The sequence below is a fragment of the Cavia porcellus genome, unplaced genomic scaffold, assembly GCF_034190915.1.
Source record: "Cavia porcellus strain 051 isolate PalLab524CR breed Dunkin Hartley unplaced genomic scaffold, mCavPor4.1 scaffold_23, whole genome shotgun sequence".
In the NCBI taxonomy this organism is placed as follows: domain Eukaryota; kingdom Metazoa; phylum Chordata; class Mammalia; order Rodentia; family Caviidae; genus Cavia; species Cavia porcellus.
In genome coordinates, this window is record NW_026947506.1 from 53,087,625 (window position 1) to 53,103,090 (window position 15,466).

The 15,466-nt window shown below is 42.1% G+C and overlaps 1 pseudogene; it reads left to right on the forward strand.

The window, feature by feature from the left end:
* Positions 1-219: 219 nt before the first annotated feature.
* LOC100715116 (pre-mRNA 3'-end-processing factor FIP1-like) lies at positions 220-12,843 on the forward strand (annotated as a pseudogene).
* Positions 12,844-15,466: the final 2,623 nt, after the last annotated feature.

A 15,466-nucleotide genomic window follows, 5' to 3' on the forward strand; every position in this document is an offset into this window, starting at 1 on the left:
GGAGAGAGGAGGAGGGGAGGGAGGAGAGCTAGTTGGCACCCCCAGGGTTGCAGCAGCAGACACACCTGTAACCAGGTCGGCTGTTGCCTGCTCAGCTGCTCCATTCACCTTGTAACCAGAAGGAGCAGTGTCCATGGTTATCTGCTGGCCACTGACCTGCAAGGCACTTTCAGACAGTGGACTTCTTCGTCTTCTCTATCAGTTTCCATCTAAGGCACGATGGTGACCATCACAGGAAGGCGGTAGGATAAAGTGGGGTATTTCAGTAGACAATGCCAGTGCCTTCCATTGGAGCCCACATCGTGAACTTGAGTGCATCACGGTGGCCTCGCCACACAGATGCGATGCAGGCATGGAGGGAGAATTCCAGGAGCTGGTCCAGGAGAAGGGGAGCTGGGCCTGGAATGTGGTTCTACGTGGCCCTGCCCTGTGGCTGGGCACTAACTGTGGCTCCCTTGTCTGGTAAGTGGAGTGGTGGAGGTGGAGCGTCCGAAGCTGGGGCTCTTGATGGTGGATCTCCTGCCCTCCTCTGCCTATGGCCGGGCAGGAGACAAGGAAGACCACAGCGCTGACAAAGGCAAAGACCACGTAGAGAGTGACAGAGGCATAGAAAAAGATTTTAGTTCTAGAAGGTTATGATGGGTCCAGCAAAGGACAGCTGCAAATCACTGCTAAATGCCTTACATTTCTGGTGTTTTCTATAAAAATGGCTATTTTATTCAGTGTATCGTAATGTATGGAAAGCTTTTCAATCATCCTGGAGTCTGTCCTGTGAAATAGAAACTGAATCAATCTCAGCAGAAATAGAAGGTTTACAGAAGGATTTGGGTGCAGCTAAACTGAGAATGGGATAAGCTTCCTGGTGGTGGAGATGTTCAAGAAGAATGTGGATCACCCAACTGTAATTCAGTACTCTGGTACCAGAATTTCCAGAAGTTCATGGTGACTTCCAGCACTGAGATCCTGGGGTCTAGACTTGAGGGGTCTAACTTACTATGTAGCATTCAAACCAGTGTGAAGTCTAAAATTTTCATGGATATTAATGAATAGAATGGAAAGATTAAATAAATACATAATTTGTTTTATCTGGTTAATATTTATTCAACTAAAACTAAACTATTAGCCTATATAATGTTTGAACATATTATGAAAAATATAACTTAGAATCATTTTACCTGACTTTAAAATGTGTATTAAAACTCTTCAAATTATAAGAATTCTTTTGCTAATATCTAACAAAGTACATGGAATTGTGGATTGTTGGTTGGTTTTTTTTTTTTAAATTCCATTTTGTAATGATTCCTTTTATTAAAATATCCAGAAAGAGCATCACTTTCTGAAATTTCTCTTTAGAATCAAATGTGTACGGAGTCTATAGGCTGTTTTAATTTAATTGAGGGCAATGTGTTTATAGACTTAATTGTATTTGTAACACAAATCAGTCCTTCATAAATGAATGATAAAAATAAAAGATGTATTGTCTGACAAATACTGGGGTTTTATTTCAGTTTCTCATGAATTCCTTTATTGCTAATTTATTTAATCATTTTTAATGCTAGTGAGAGCCAGATCCTACATCTCCAGCCCACATAGGTAGGTAACATGGAGGAAAGCTGGAATTTTACATTTTTAAAATCATCTTTTCCCCACTGTTAGCCACTTTTATTGAAATCTTAATTCTCAGGTTCTTTGGCTGGCATCTTTATCAAACATTGAATTCTAGATCACAGTATTTAAATATTTTTTGTTTCTTGAGTAGCATAATGTACAGATTATCTTTTTATTTTTCCTATAAGTCAGCTTTAAGAATAATATCATTCACACCAGCAGAATTTAAAAGAAATCACTCTGCCAGAGGACGAAAATCTGTTGCAAGTTAAAAGAAAATCATCTAGGAAATCATAGTGTATCTCCAAGTGGCATCCAAAGTGAAGGAGGATGAGACAGAAGTCACAGCAAACTGAAAGCCAGTCGCTCAGGAATTGTCACCTTTGTGTGTCAAAAGCAGCCGTGTGGGGCAGCTCTCGGGAGGAAGGGAGTGAGTCAGTCCGTGCTCTGTAGATCCAGTGTGTTCCCACACCTGCTGAGCTGTCACCCAGGATGTCCCCTCAGCCCCATAAAGACTCCAGTGCACCCTGAGATCCCACTGTCCTCCTCACAACAGCCCCAGCTGGACAGCTCCTCCCCGCCCCAGAGGATACCTTTAGTGACTCAGTCCAAACTCCAAAGGGTCCCAGCCCCGGGCTCAACCAGTGTTCCGCTGGTTACAGCTGAAACTGGTTAGCTGAGGAGCGTAGTGTCTCAGAAACCCTGGGTCTGTCTGGGGGTGCATGCACCCTGAGGTCCATATCCTCCAGCAGGGGCTCTAGGGCTGTGGCTGCATCTCAGACTCACACAAAGGGCTCTGGGCCTGGGTGAACTCTCAAGAGAAAGGGAGAGAAAGATGGAAAAAAAAGGAAAACGAGGGACAGGGAGAGAGAAAGTTTATCCAAGCACGAGAGCAGAAAAATAAATCATTAAGAAGGCATGGATCCAGCTTAAGAGCACAGAGTATTACTCTTGGCCCTCTCTGGTCTTCTCCTCATGTTCCCACTGAAACTGGGAAGCATCGGGTCAAGGTCAGAGACTGCAGAAGTGGGAGGCACCTGCCAGAGCTCAAGACACCAGATTTCAAATGACATTAAAGGAGGGATGGGGTCCTCCCTGGGAGTTTCACCATACATCACCCCAGTGAGAGTTTTCCTTCGTGATAAGAAGGGTGATAATCATGTCAGAAATCCTTTGTGCACTCTAAAAGCCCAAGAGGGAGTTTTCAGTTTGTACCAGCTTTGCAGATGAAAAGAAGGTGGTGATTCACATCTCAAGAGAGGCAGTTGGTGACCTTTCTTGTTTTTGTTTTTGTTCTCCCTCTTTCATTTCCAAGTTTGAAAGCTTCAAAAAGATTATACAGAATGGCCAATTGGATTTGACAGTCCTCCTCCACAAAGAGAAAGAAAATACACGGGTTATTTCAGCATTGTCACTGAAATCTGAAAAGTATTCCGATTCAGGAATGCAATATCCTAGTTTTAAGACTTTTAACTTTTACCTAATGGTGTACATCTACATTTTCTTTTTCAGTTCAATTAGAAAGGTTTCTTTTTTGAACCTCATTATCCCTTGGGCAATTCAGATGTGTTTGAGATGAGGATTATACTCCCAAGGATTTTAAAATAGTCAAAACCACAAGAAGATATTAACTCACCTCAGTTATAATAGCTATGATCAAAATAACAAATTTTGGTAAGGATGTGGGGAAAGAAGCTGTCATGCAGTATTGGTGGAAATACAAATTGGTACAGCCTTCTGAAGAGCAGTATGGAATTCACTCCAAAATTGAAACATAGACCTACCACATGATTAGTTAGCCTATTTCTGGGTGTTTGGTAAAAAAAAAAAGTGAAATCAGCATACCAGATATGTGCATGTCCTTGTGAACTGTGGCATATCAATCGAGGAATGGATAAAAAAGATGTGGTATTTTTATACAATGGAGTACTACTCAGCTATAAAGAAGGATCACACTGAAGTTTTTATAGGTAAATGGATGTGACTTGAGACTATACTCATAAGTGAAATAAATCAGACTCACATGTGTAAATACTATATTTTCTCCCTAGTATAAAAATCTAAATGAGTAAATAAGATACAAAATCTTCAATAAATATTGTGAAAGAGTAAGAAGCTGGGCAAAGGGGAAAAATAACTCAGGGAAAAGGAGAAAAGAAGGAAGGGAAAGAAAAAAAGATATACATTTGTATATACACACTTAAGATGACTATGATGATTGTACTACTAAATCTATTAGTTCTTGGAGAAAAATAGTTAACATTCATAGGATTGGATCAATTTTGCATGTCTATATCTGGTAATCTGACTAACTTTTTTGAAGATAACTATGCAAAATAACAACCTCAGTTATGTTCCTACCACCTTACTTTGAAATTTTTTGGGCTCTTTGTTATTGTTATTTGTCTCTTTTGTTTCTTGCTTTTCCCATAATTTTCTTTGTTTTTCCCTCTAACACAGAAAGGACAGATGTACATGTACAGGCTTATACATGCCTAGAACTTCTCCTAAAGAGTTTACAAGAATTGATTTTATTGCGTGTAATGATATGAACTGCTACTTTGAGGAAAACGAGACATTACAGTAGCCATGATCGATTTCCTATCATCTTGTTGTGAAGCCCAGTAACGCTTGTATTCTTTGTTTTGATCATTTTTTGTCTGTTTTGTTATTTAATTTCAATATGTGGGAAGGTATGGGCAGCTATTTTCAAGAGAATAAGAAACTTTATGGTAGCCACTGTTGATTTTCCTATTGTCTGGCTTTCACAAGGAAGGAAAAAGAGAAAAGGAAGGATCATTACCATAATTCTACAAATGAGGAAAACTTGACCCCCAAATATGGAATATCATAGTATCACAGAGAAAGAAACCTCCTCAGCCTTCATCCCGTTCACAGCCTTCTTTTCCGTTTTATACCAGGGCGGGGCACGGAAGGCTCTGGCTTACACACACACACCAAGAACCGTTCACTCATTGTGACGCCCAGATTTCAACCCTGCTAGGGTGCTAAGTTTATTTTCAGCCCAGGTCCCAGTAACTGTACTGCCCAGCTGCAGGGATTCCTTTCCGTCACGATCCTGTTTTCTTCCCGTGTCCTCTGGTAGTGGTGATGACGTGTGCTTCCTCTCTGTCCCCTTCTTCTTCACTAGTGTGCATTTGGATGCACAATAAGCGCCTTCCTTGCAGGGAACTGGCACACACACTCATTCTCTCCCTCTCCTTCCCCACACCCTTTCCACCTGCCCGGAGTCTATCTCCCTCTTCCTTATCATCTGTCCTTTATTAATCTCTTTAAATAATTTATACTTTGGGTCACTCAGAGAAACCACATGGTATTTAATCTTTCACTTACCATTGCAGTCTCAGGCTGCACCCATTTTCCTAGAGATGACCCAAGTCCCCCCTTCTTTACGGCAAAACAGGGTGCCATTGTGTGTAAATGCCACACTTTCTGTACCGGTTCATCTGCTGATGAACATAAAGGTCACTCCCAGCTGCCTCTGTTAAGAAGCGTGTGATGGACGTGGGTTTATTCTGCCCTCGCTCTCTTCTTTCTTTCCCAAGTCTGTGTCCTCTGTCCTTGGTACCCATCTGGCCTTAGAAAGGTTTTCACCTGGCTAGCTGTCTCTCTTCCCTCCTTTTGTTTTCCTAAAGCATAATAAAAGCCTGTCCTTGTGTCTACAAACACTGAAGTCCAAAGTGAAGAAAGAAACACTATTTTTCAAGAACGAACCACACGGTCCTGAATGTGGCCAGGGAACCTTGCTATGCCCCTCCTGCTCTCTCCCACCCACTCACACGTGTTGCGGGTTCATTAATTTTAGGAGCTGCTGTGCTTTGTCAGAAACATTTAAGCTCCTTCTCCCAGTGAGGAGGAGAGTGGAAGTTGCATAAAATCCAGACACGCTGCTGACTTGTTTGGAATGGACAGAGAAGCAGGGGCATTGCTTGAGCTGTAGAGTTCTAGGCCAGGCTGAGAAACATGGTGAGATCCCCTAGTGAGACCGAGAGAAGAAAGGAGTTTTGAGATGCTTCTGTTCTATCATTTGGGATATTATAAGCTCTGGGCAAGCTGGATGCTGGAGCTGCAGCTGTTGTGAGATGCATGCCAGAGCAATGAAGACGCGCTAAGCCACGCCTGCCGTGCCCTTGGCAAAGGATACAGTGATTCACACCGTTTGAGGAATTATCTCCCCACTGGTGGGGTGGTCACTGAGCTTGCTGAGCAGAGCCTCAGGGATCACACACTGCAAAGCAAACAGAACCTATGAAATGAGCTCCGGCGGGTTATGAAACCAAACAGCAGCTCCAGGAGCAACAAGATACAAGGACAACAGCAGAGCAGCGTGGTGGGGAGGGTCTGATGCCAAGAGCGGCCACTGTGAGTTATTCTAGGCATATTCCCAGAAGAACTGAAAGCATCATACCACAGTGATATATGTGCACCTATGTTTATAGCAGCACAATTTGTAATCGCCAGATCTTGGAAACAACCCAAGTGCCCATCAACTGAGGAATGGATAAAAAAGTTGTGGTATTTCTATACAATGGAGTATTATTCAGCTATAAAGAAGGATCACATTGAGATATTTATCAATAAATGGGTGCAGCTTGAGACCATACTCATTAGTGAAATAAATCAATCTCGCATGTGTGAATACCGAATAGTTTCCCTAATGTAAATAATGATTCAAATATATAAAAATATGTGGTAATCATGATTCCCCATTAGGTGGCCTTGAAGCCTTATAAAGTTTTCACTCATTAATTAGAAAGGCTTTATTCTGGGCTTCTTGATATGAAAATATTTGAAGCTAGAGTATATGAAGTTTTATCCAAATATTTCAAGGAAAAAGACACTATGGTAACTACTATTAAGTCAGGTTATAAGGTGGTGAAGTACTAGGTTGTTGAAACAGTCATGCTGTGACCTCTATTGTTATATTGTTATGTCCTGTTTTATCTCAATCTCCCCCTTATTGTTTCAAAAAAAATTATTTAGTCATTTCTTATGTTTGTCTTAATTAAAGAAAAAATTCAAAAAAAAATAAACTGCTTACTTTTGGAAAAATACGAACAGTGCAAAGAAAGAAGCATGGAACACGTGTGGGAAAGAATGTAGTCAACCAGTGCTGGCCCTGAAGAAGTCTAGTCTGTTACCAACAGACATTAACTCACCTACTGTAGATATGTTTAAGAGCTGAAGGGAACCGAGTGTATTTGTCTAAGGGACAGGGTGAGGACAACTTCTCATTAAGTAAAGATGATCAGTAACAGGGATTGCAAAAAGAACCGAATAGGAATTCTCAGATTTGAAAAATACAATAAATGAGATGAGCAGCTCACTTGAGGGGCTCCAAGGCAGATGTCAGCTAGAAAAAGAAAAAATTCAGTGGATGAGGCAGTGGAGATAACTCAGCCTGAGGAACGGAAGGGAGAGAAAGCTGCACGATGAAACAGTGTACAGAGGTGGGAAGTGACCTTTGAGGGCAGGAGAGACTTTTTTCGAAGTTGATGATTTCTCCATCGTCAGACAGTAGTAGGAGTTACATCGGTGGCATGATTTTGTTCTTAGGCCCAAATCACTTGAGTGTACATTTCCAAGTAATTTTTATGTGATGGCAATTATATCTCAATAAAAATGAATGAGAAAAAATTTTCTTAGAAAATCATTTTTTAGAAATTGATAAGGAACAAAAGACTTTCATGTGTTAGGAATGGCAGGAAGCTCCAAATAGCATTGGAGGTGTTAGGTCTATGAGCACGGCCGGTCTGACTCCGGAGCAGTGTAGGCAGTGTAGACAGCTGCGGTGTAGGCAACCCCTGTGCCACAGAGATCTTATCTCCACCCTTCTCTCTGGCCTCCATCGCTTTCCAAATAGCACCCGGCAGCCAGAGCTCCTGGAAGAAGACAGCTCATGTAGGTGAGAAGCCAACTCGTCCCTCTGCCAAGAAGGGTGTGGAATGCCATGCACATAATTGCCAGGCAGAGACGAAAGAAATCGGTACAAGAGAAGTGTCCACACCGGGACCGGTCACCCTGGAAGTGCACCAGGCCAGGGGTGTGTTGCTTTGAAATATTTCTAGTTTCGTGAGTGATTGCAAATACCACACAAGAAAGTAGACTCTGAGCCCATGGAACTGCTGTGAGCTCAAAAACAAGCCGGAAACAAATCTATCAGAGCAATCATTTGAAGTTCCTTGCTTGAAATAGTTTGAGTTGCAGTGTTGTTAAGAAAGCACAGGATAATATACATCGTTTGGCAGGAAAAACACACATTTTACGTGAATTTACTCATGAAAGTCATTTGGACCCAGACAGTGGAGAGTGAGAAGCCCCAGAGAGAGGACTCAGGGTACAGGACACAGCGTGACACTGCATCATTCAGGTCACTCGGGTTTGGATATCAGATTCTTTTCCTTCTCTCATCTCAAGTTCCCTGAGCAGCAGACCAGTGCACCTTAACATTTAGCACTCTGGATCTTCCCTAGCGATGGCGCAGTTCCAGGAAAGCGAAGTCCCGTGTCACGAAACGACTGACCAGTGTCACCACCTGGTGCTGCTCACTTCAGCATCCCAGTGTCCACAGCCCACCTGAATGGACTCCACCTTTAACCAACCCAAGCAACCAATGAACATGAGGCCAACAGCAGGAAATCCACCCAGAATCATTCTTGAAAGTAAAGTCCAGGGCTTTAGCAGAAAACATAGAGCCGTTATGCTGATGTTCTTGGGGCAGCTAAAAGTAAAGGCGTACGCATGCTCCTCACTTAGAGGAAACTAACCTTCAAGTTTATTCTAGGAAAAGGATTCTCCGGGCTTCCTATTTCCCATTAGTGGCCCGACAAGAAGACTGGGTTTGGTTCTAGTTTTATCATGTTATCTGCAACATATGGTAACACTTTAAATAAAGGTAGGGTGGTGTCCTGGATCCTACTAATAAAATGGGGCTGTCTTTTCTCAGACTCTATGGCACCACTTTCTGTACAGCATTAAATCTCGTGACTGGGGCAGGAACTTTTATTGGTGCCTACCAGAACAATCTGGGTTTGAATCAATTTCCTGGCATGCATTATAAACTTCGTGGATTTCTGCATAAGCAATTTGGGAAAGAGCAAACTAATTAAATCACTTGACCTAAGAATCTATAGAGATTCAAAGGGAAAGAAATGGTCCGTCCTCCGCTGAAAAGCCACCAGTGATGCTGGAAGCTGACAGCTGAATGGGATTCATCTTTGGTCCAGCAGCAGCTCCCACCTGGGTGGCCCTTAGGTTAACAGCGTGTGTGTCTGAGCTTATTTTCCACACTGAGGTTTTGTTCCAAAGCACCGTGTCAGGTGATTTTGATAGATACTGGGAGATAAGATAAAGCACAATCCCCCTACTGATATCATAACCAACATTTATTTTCATATCTCCTTGTGTTCTTGTGTAGATGTAGACAAAGATTTGAGGCTGCACAGTAGTGTAAGAACTCGATTGCTTGGTCACAGTGAGTCTGATGATCACAGAGCTCAGGAAAGATTGTTCAGATGCCACCCGATTCATCCGCCTGCTAGAATTTATCACAGGAAAGCAATGATTTTCCACTTCTTTGTTCTGCTTACATAGTTTTAGTAAACTTCTGTTTCTTTGAATTTAGACCTTCAAGAAAGATTTGTGGGCTAGTGTGATGGAGGAAGAAGATCTGAGTATCTAGGAAGTGGGAGAATTTTATTTTTGTCATGGTATTTTTGAAAATGTAAAGACAACATTAAAGTGTCATCAGAGACATAAGTATCTATTAATGACACCCTACCCTCAACTAATTTCAGTATTATAATAATTATTTGTATTATAATAAATATATTTGCAAGTCAGACTTATGAAGTTCATAAAGCTGAAAAAGACATGAAATTTTACTAAATTGAAATAGTATGTCATTAGGGAAAATGAACATTTCTAAGTAGTTTGAAGTTGTTTCCCTAGTGAATATATATTTTACCACTTTGTTTAATGAGGCTTTTACCCAGTTTGGTATATTTCTTTAAGTATTATAACCTTTAGTGTTTTATCTGCTATACTATATGTAACTATTTCTACTCATTTGTACTTTTGTACATTTTGATGTATTTTTATATTGGACTGTTAAGCAGTAAATATCAAAAAATAAATTTTTCAAAGTCACTAGTTTATGCTTTTGATGTTTTATAAAATAACTTTTTAAAGGTAGCAATCTTAAAAATCTGTAGTATACTGAAGATATTATCTTATCATTTTTGCTCAAATGTTGAGATTCATGCAAGTCTGAAAATGATGGTAGAGAGAACCTTTTCCCAGTGAAGGAAAAAGTTTGAACTTGCTTTTTTTGTTTTCCAGTGGAATTTTGTGTAGCCAGGCTTCCCTGTGACAGGGACTTCACGGCATGATTCGGCTCTGTATGACAAAGTTGCTTTTTTATTTTTTGCAAGGTTATTCATCAGCTGGCTGAAGGCTGAGACAGCGTGAGAGGCACTTTTCTAGCATTGTCTTTTAAAATTTATTTTTATTAGAACATACTTGCAATACCCTATGTTTATATTCCTGGCATGGAGTCAGTATGTGTAAAGCTTCCTGACTGTAAATTCTGAATCCTTCCAATAAATGATTCCCAGGTCAGACGGGCTTTCTTTTGATTAAAAAAAAAATATTTCTATTGCTTCACTTACAGATTATCAAGAATTGCAATGTTTGTCAGCAAGTAAACAATTACAAAGTACATAGTTACGAGAGAAAAAGCTTCAGAGGATTATACAAATGAATAATTTGATACATAAAAGAAGCTTCATTTTATTTTGTGATTGACTAAGCATACGTAATTGTATATATAACATGCTGTTTCGTAACATGCATGCATTTTGAAATGGTGGATTGAGCTCATTAGCACATGCATTACCTCACATACTGTTTTTTTTGTGTGATGAAAATAGTTTGAGTATTTAGTGACTCAAGAATGCAACGTCTTTATTAACTCTCATCATCTATAGTGTGAAAGAGCTCTTACCTTTCCTCCTGCTGTCTCTCTGAAATGTTACATCCTTTAACCAACATTTTCCCAGTGCTGTAATCTCCTTACTAAAAGTCCGGTAATTACCAGTACCAGTTCCACTAGTTCGATGTTTTACACTCCACATAGGATATTTTATGGTATTTGTTTTTTTTGTGCCTGGCTTATTTCATGTGAAGTAAGGTTCTCTAAGTTTACCTAGGTTGTAATACATGTCAGAATTACTTTTTTAAAGGTTGAATAATTCGTTGTGTATGTATATGTATGTGTGTGAATTTTTCTTCATCAGAAAAGGAACCTTCTAAATGAACAGCTGTTTTCTCAGTAATGGAAAAGAACTCAGGGCCTCTGCACTGAGCTACATCCCCAGCCCTTTTTACTGTCTTCTTTTTCTTTACATTTTGAGACAAGGTGTCTCTGAATTGTTAATTTGCCCAGGCTGAGCTCCAACTTGTAATCTTGCTGCCTGCCTCGGCCTCCCAGTGTGTTTGGTGACGGTCAGGTGTTACCATCACAGCTCTGACAGTTTTCAAATAAACATATACTGTCCATGGTAAAGCATACTTTCACAGCTTCGTTTTGAGACAATTTTTAAAACACGCTAGAATTGATGTGGCATTTGCATAAAAATCATCAAGGAAAGTTGGCCATCGCCAAGGGATAGAGGGAAGGGGGAGAGGGAGGATCCTGTCTCTCTAGGAGACCTTAAAACAGGAGTGCTACAGGATGGGAGTGGTGGTACCACACCTGTAAACCTTGACATGGAGACGGGGGAAGAGTTTATGAGGCTACAGCAGCAAAAATCAGAGATTTAGGCCTTGATGTACCTGGAAGCATGAATGGAGTTCTGCTCTTGGAGGTAGATTTGGATTCTCTGGAAGACAGACCATGGTGTAAGCCTGGTGCTGATCTTTCTGATTATTTTAATTATGGGCTTAATGAAGATAGCTGGAAAGCGTCCTGTGAAAAACAGAAGAGGATCCGAATGAGACTTGAAGTTATACCAGTTACTTCTACAGATAAAATTACGGTATAACAGGGGAGAAATTTGGAGAAAGTAGTGCTTCCTTCTACAGAAGCTGAGTTTACTTCTCCCGCATCTTTGTTCAAGCCTGGACTTGCACCTCATTTCAGTCTCAGACAAGTACTGCCTCCAGAAAAGCCAGTGCAAGCGCTGGGAAGTGGCAGGGTCCGTGTGGATATGGGAGGGCTGAATCACCTGATGTAAGGAGATTTTCTGGAGCAATTCATTAGAGGATAAACTGTAACTATTAGCTGAGTAGAAGGAAGACTATGCGCAAATAAAAACAGCAACATACACACCTTTTCTGAAAGATCTGCCACTGACGTAGACAGCAGTTGTAGCAAACTGCCTACATTTTCCCTCCTGGAGCTCTTCCCACTCCCCTGTGCCTTCTCCATTGCTTCCGCCTTCTCCATTGCTTCCGCCTCCTCCAGCTGTCACTACTGCTCCACCTCTGATTTCGCCACCTGGAATCCCAATAGCTGTACCACCTCCAGATTTCCCTCCTTCAGCTCCTCCACCGCCATCTCTTCTACCAACAACACAAAGTGGACATTCCTCTGCTGATGATAGTGTTTCTGCACATGCAGTTCTGTATGGCAAGGTTGCCTTCTTTCCTCCATCTTACTGGTTTTGCTCCTTCATGGCCAAGTCTTGTGGGCACTGCCAAGCGATGGAAATGCTATGCAAGGAGACAGAAAGACAGATTCAGACAGAGACAGAAACAGAGAGTGAGACTGGGATTGGGGCAGGGCAAGAGAACGTATGAGAGAGAGGGGAGGGTAGTGTGATCACAGTCCTACACCAAGCGCTTTCAACAGTGACAAAGCCACATAGAAACAGGAAGCGTGTATAAAGAGGCTTTGACCATCACAGAACAAGTCAAGAAAAGAAAGGACAGTGTATAGAAAGACAACATGGGGAGAAAAGAAACCAGGCACAAGTCATCACACAGCAGTAGTAGAGGTCGCCATGAAAGTGAAAAAGTTGACAGTCACAGGAGACACAAGTACAAAACCCTAAAAGAGGCAAAGAAGGAAAAGAGGCCAGCAGCAAAGCTGCCCCTGAACAGGAAAACACTAAAGCTACACTACCTGCAGGAGAGGCAGAGTTTCTGCCTTCTGTGTATATAGTACCAGAAATAGATACTATGAATCTCATTATTTTTCTGGATAATGTGTAAGAAATTTACCCTTAATCTTATTCTATTAGCATGAAAAGTCAACTTTTTTTCAAAATAAAAATGAATTTTCATGTTAATAAAAAGTCATGGGGACAGTACATGAGGGCTTATGTCCAGAGGTGGTCACCCCAGCAGCGTTGGTGTGCTAAGCATCAGAAAGAATGGTGACATGGTTTTTCTATATCTTATGTAAAAAAATGATCTATCATTAAACTGATATTTTGGAAGAATATTTCATGGTAATATTCAAGATAGAACTCTGCCACACTCTAGGAAGTCTTTACAATAATTTGCTCTGTTATTTCCAGTCAATGCACTATTTATTTACTTACTTACTTACTTATGTCTATTTAGAGACAGGATCTTGCCACATAGCCCAGGGTGGCTTTGAACTTACCATTCTCCTGCCTCCCAAGTGCTGGAATTACAGGTGTGCACCATGCCTAGCTTGGATCAAGCCATTTTTGATTTTTATCTGTTATCAGACGTTAAACCATGGCTTCCATAACACTCCTTTCCCTCACTTCCCTATACAGCAGTTACAGAGTCTTTGTCTCTCGGTCCCACTCTTCTCTCCTGTGCTGGGACTGCGACCATCCCAACTGGACTCCTGCTTTGCCATCTGCTCCCTGTGAGCCTCAGGCAGGACATGAACTCTAGGGACGGTGCAAAGCTGGGAAGGAGCTGGGACAGAGCTGGGACTCCCCATTTCCTGCCTGCCTGCTCTGTTTACTGTGGGCTTCCTGCTCCTGTAAGATTCACCGCAGCAGCATCTCCCCCAGCACCAGAAGTTCCTTCCTGCAGAAGTAGTTGCATGCAATCTACTGTTTTTCACACCAGCAGAGGGTGTTCTGTTCTCAGACCTCTGTTCCTCTCTACCCCCACCCAGGATTTCCCTCCCAAGCTCTTCACCGGTTTGGGGGAGCATACTTCTGGGTGTGTCTATTGGGTCGTGGAAGCATGGCCTCTGTCTTAGGGTGCATGAGAGAAAAAGGTATAATACAAATATATGTATGATTATTCAACGGATCTGCTAGACAGGCTTCCAGGATGAGAAACAGAAGAGTCCTAGTGGCCACCTTTCAGATCAGGGTAAAAGAATGCAAAATGGCCGTCTAGCACCGGAGATCAGGACACTTGTTTTGAAGGTTGGAGGCTTGGAGCTCACTGCAGAGTGTAGTTGTCTGGAGTCTGAAAGGTCTGTGTTGGAGGCTTAAACAGTCTTCATGGGAAGCCTAAAGGAACTGAAGACGAATGTCTGAAGGCAGAGCAAAGATGGGAGCACTGCCAAAGGAAAAGGGAAGATTCCTTCCTTTTTTCTCTTTTCATTCTATCCGGGTGTCACGAGCTTATTGGTCAGTGCTACACACGTCTGGGTGGGTCATCCCTTCTTACTTTGGTGTCTATAAGACAGTCATCCTCTGACGCACCTGGGCTTTATGTGTCTGCTAGGTGGTGCTTGCTCAAGTCAAGCTGCCATAGCCCAGTTCATGACCACATCTTGGGTCCTATATGTAGTCCCTCCGCCTTCCTTTCCAGTGCTGTTCCCAACCACTAGGAGCTAGGCCTTGCTCCATCATGCCCTTCCACCATGATATTACTGCCTTGGAACCAGTGAGCAGAGATGCAGTCCTACAAAACCATGAACCAAAGTAACCCTCTCCTCCTTCAAGTGTTGAGTACAGTGTCACAGTGACCAGAAAGCTGACCAATATCCTGCTGATTGAGTACCCATTACTGGCAGGAAGTGCATTTGCTTTCACTTGCTCAATGGCAGCTATTACTGGGTGATATAGATGTTATGACTGCTTATTACAGAAAAGAAAACAATGCTGAGAAGTTAAATAAGCAGCATTAGATCACACAGTAGGCCTCATGGCCATGCCTGTGAGGAAGTGGGAGCTCACAGCACTGGCATCAATGCCTGTTTTACAGTATCAAGAGGAGAGGGGAGTGGACGCCACTGGGTATCTGCTGACTCCCACTGTAATGACTGTGATGCGTCCTGAGCCGGCTCTGTGAAAGTTGTTCAGCACCCTTCCAGCATCAGCAAGCTGTTTCCCATGTCCAAAGCATAGCAGCCTGCAGGGTAACTGAGGGAAGTTGCTGTCTGTCCTGAAGGTCACCCAGACTTGCAAATGGGTGAGGCCAGCTGCTACCATCACATGCAGTGAATATTTCGCCTGTAGTGTCTGTTATTTCCTCTGTGGAGCATCTCCACCCACAATCTGAATAATTTAAGCCTACTCATTGCTCTTGAGGTAGGACTGATTGGAAGTGATAGTTCAAATCATGTTTCAGGGTCCCTGGAATCCCCAAATCAAGACAGCACAGCAGCCTTAACACAGATTCGAGGAGAGGGTAGTTTTGAAAACTCCTGTCCACTTTAGTTCTGTGAAGTTAATGTTACCCTGACATGGGGGTGAATACCTATAATCTTAGCATTTTGGGAGTTTGAGACAGGAAGATCCCAAGTTTGACCACAGCCCGGGCAACTTAGAGACTTAGTGAGACCCCATCTCAAAAGAAAAACAAAAAGGGCTAGAAATACAACTCCTTGTGAAGGCCCTGGATTCAACTCTCAGTACTATGAAGAAAGGCAAATGGTGATACAGTATATTTA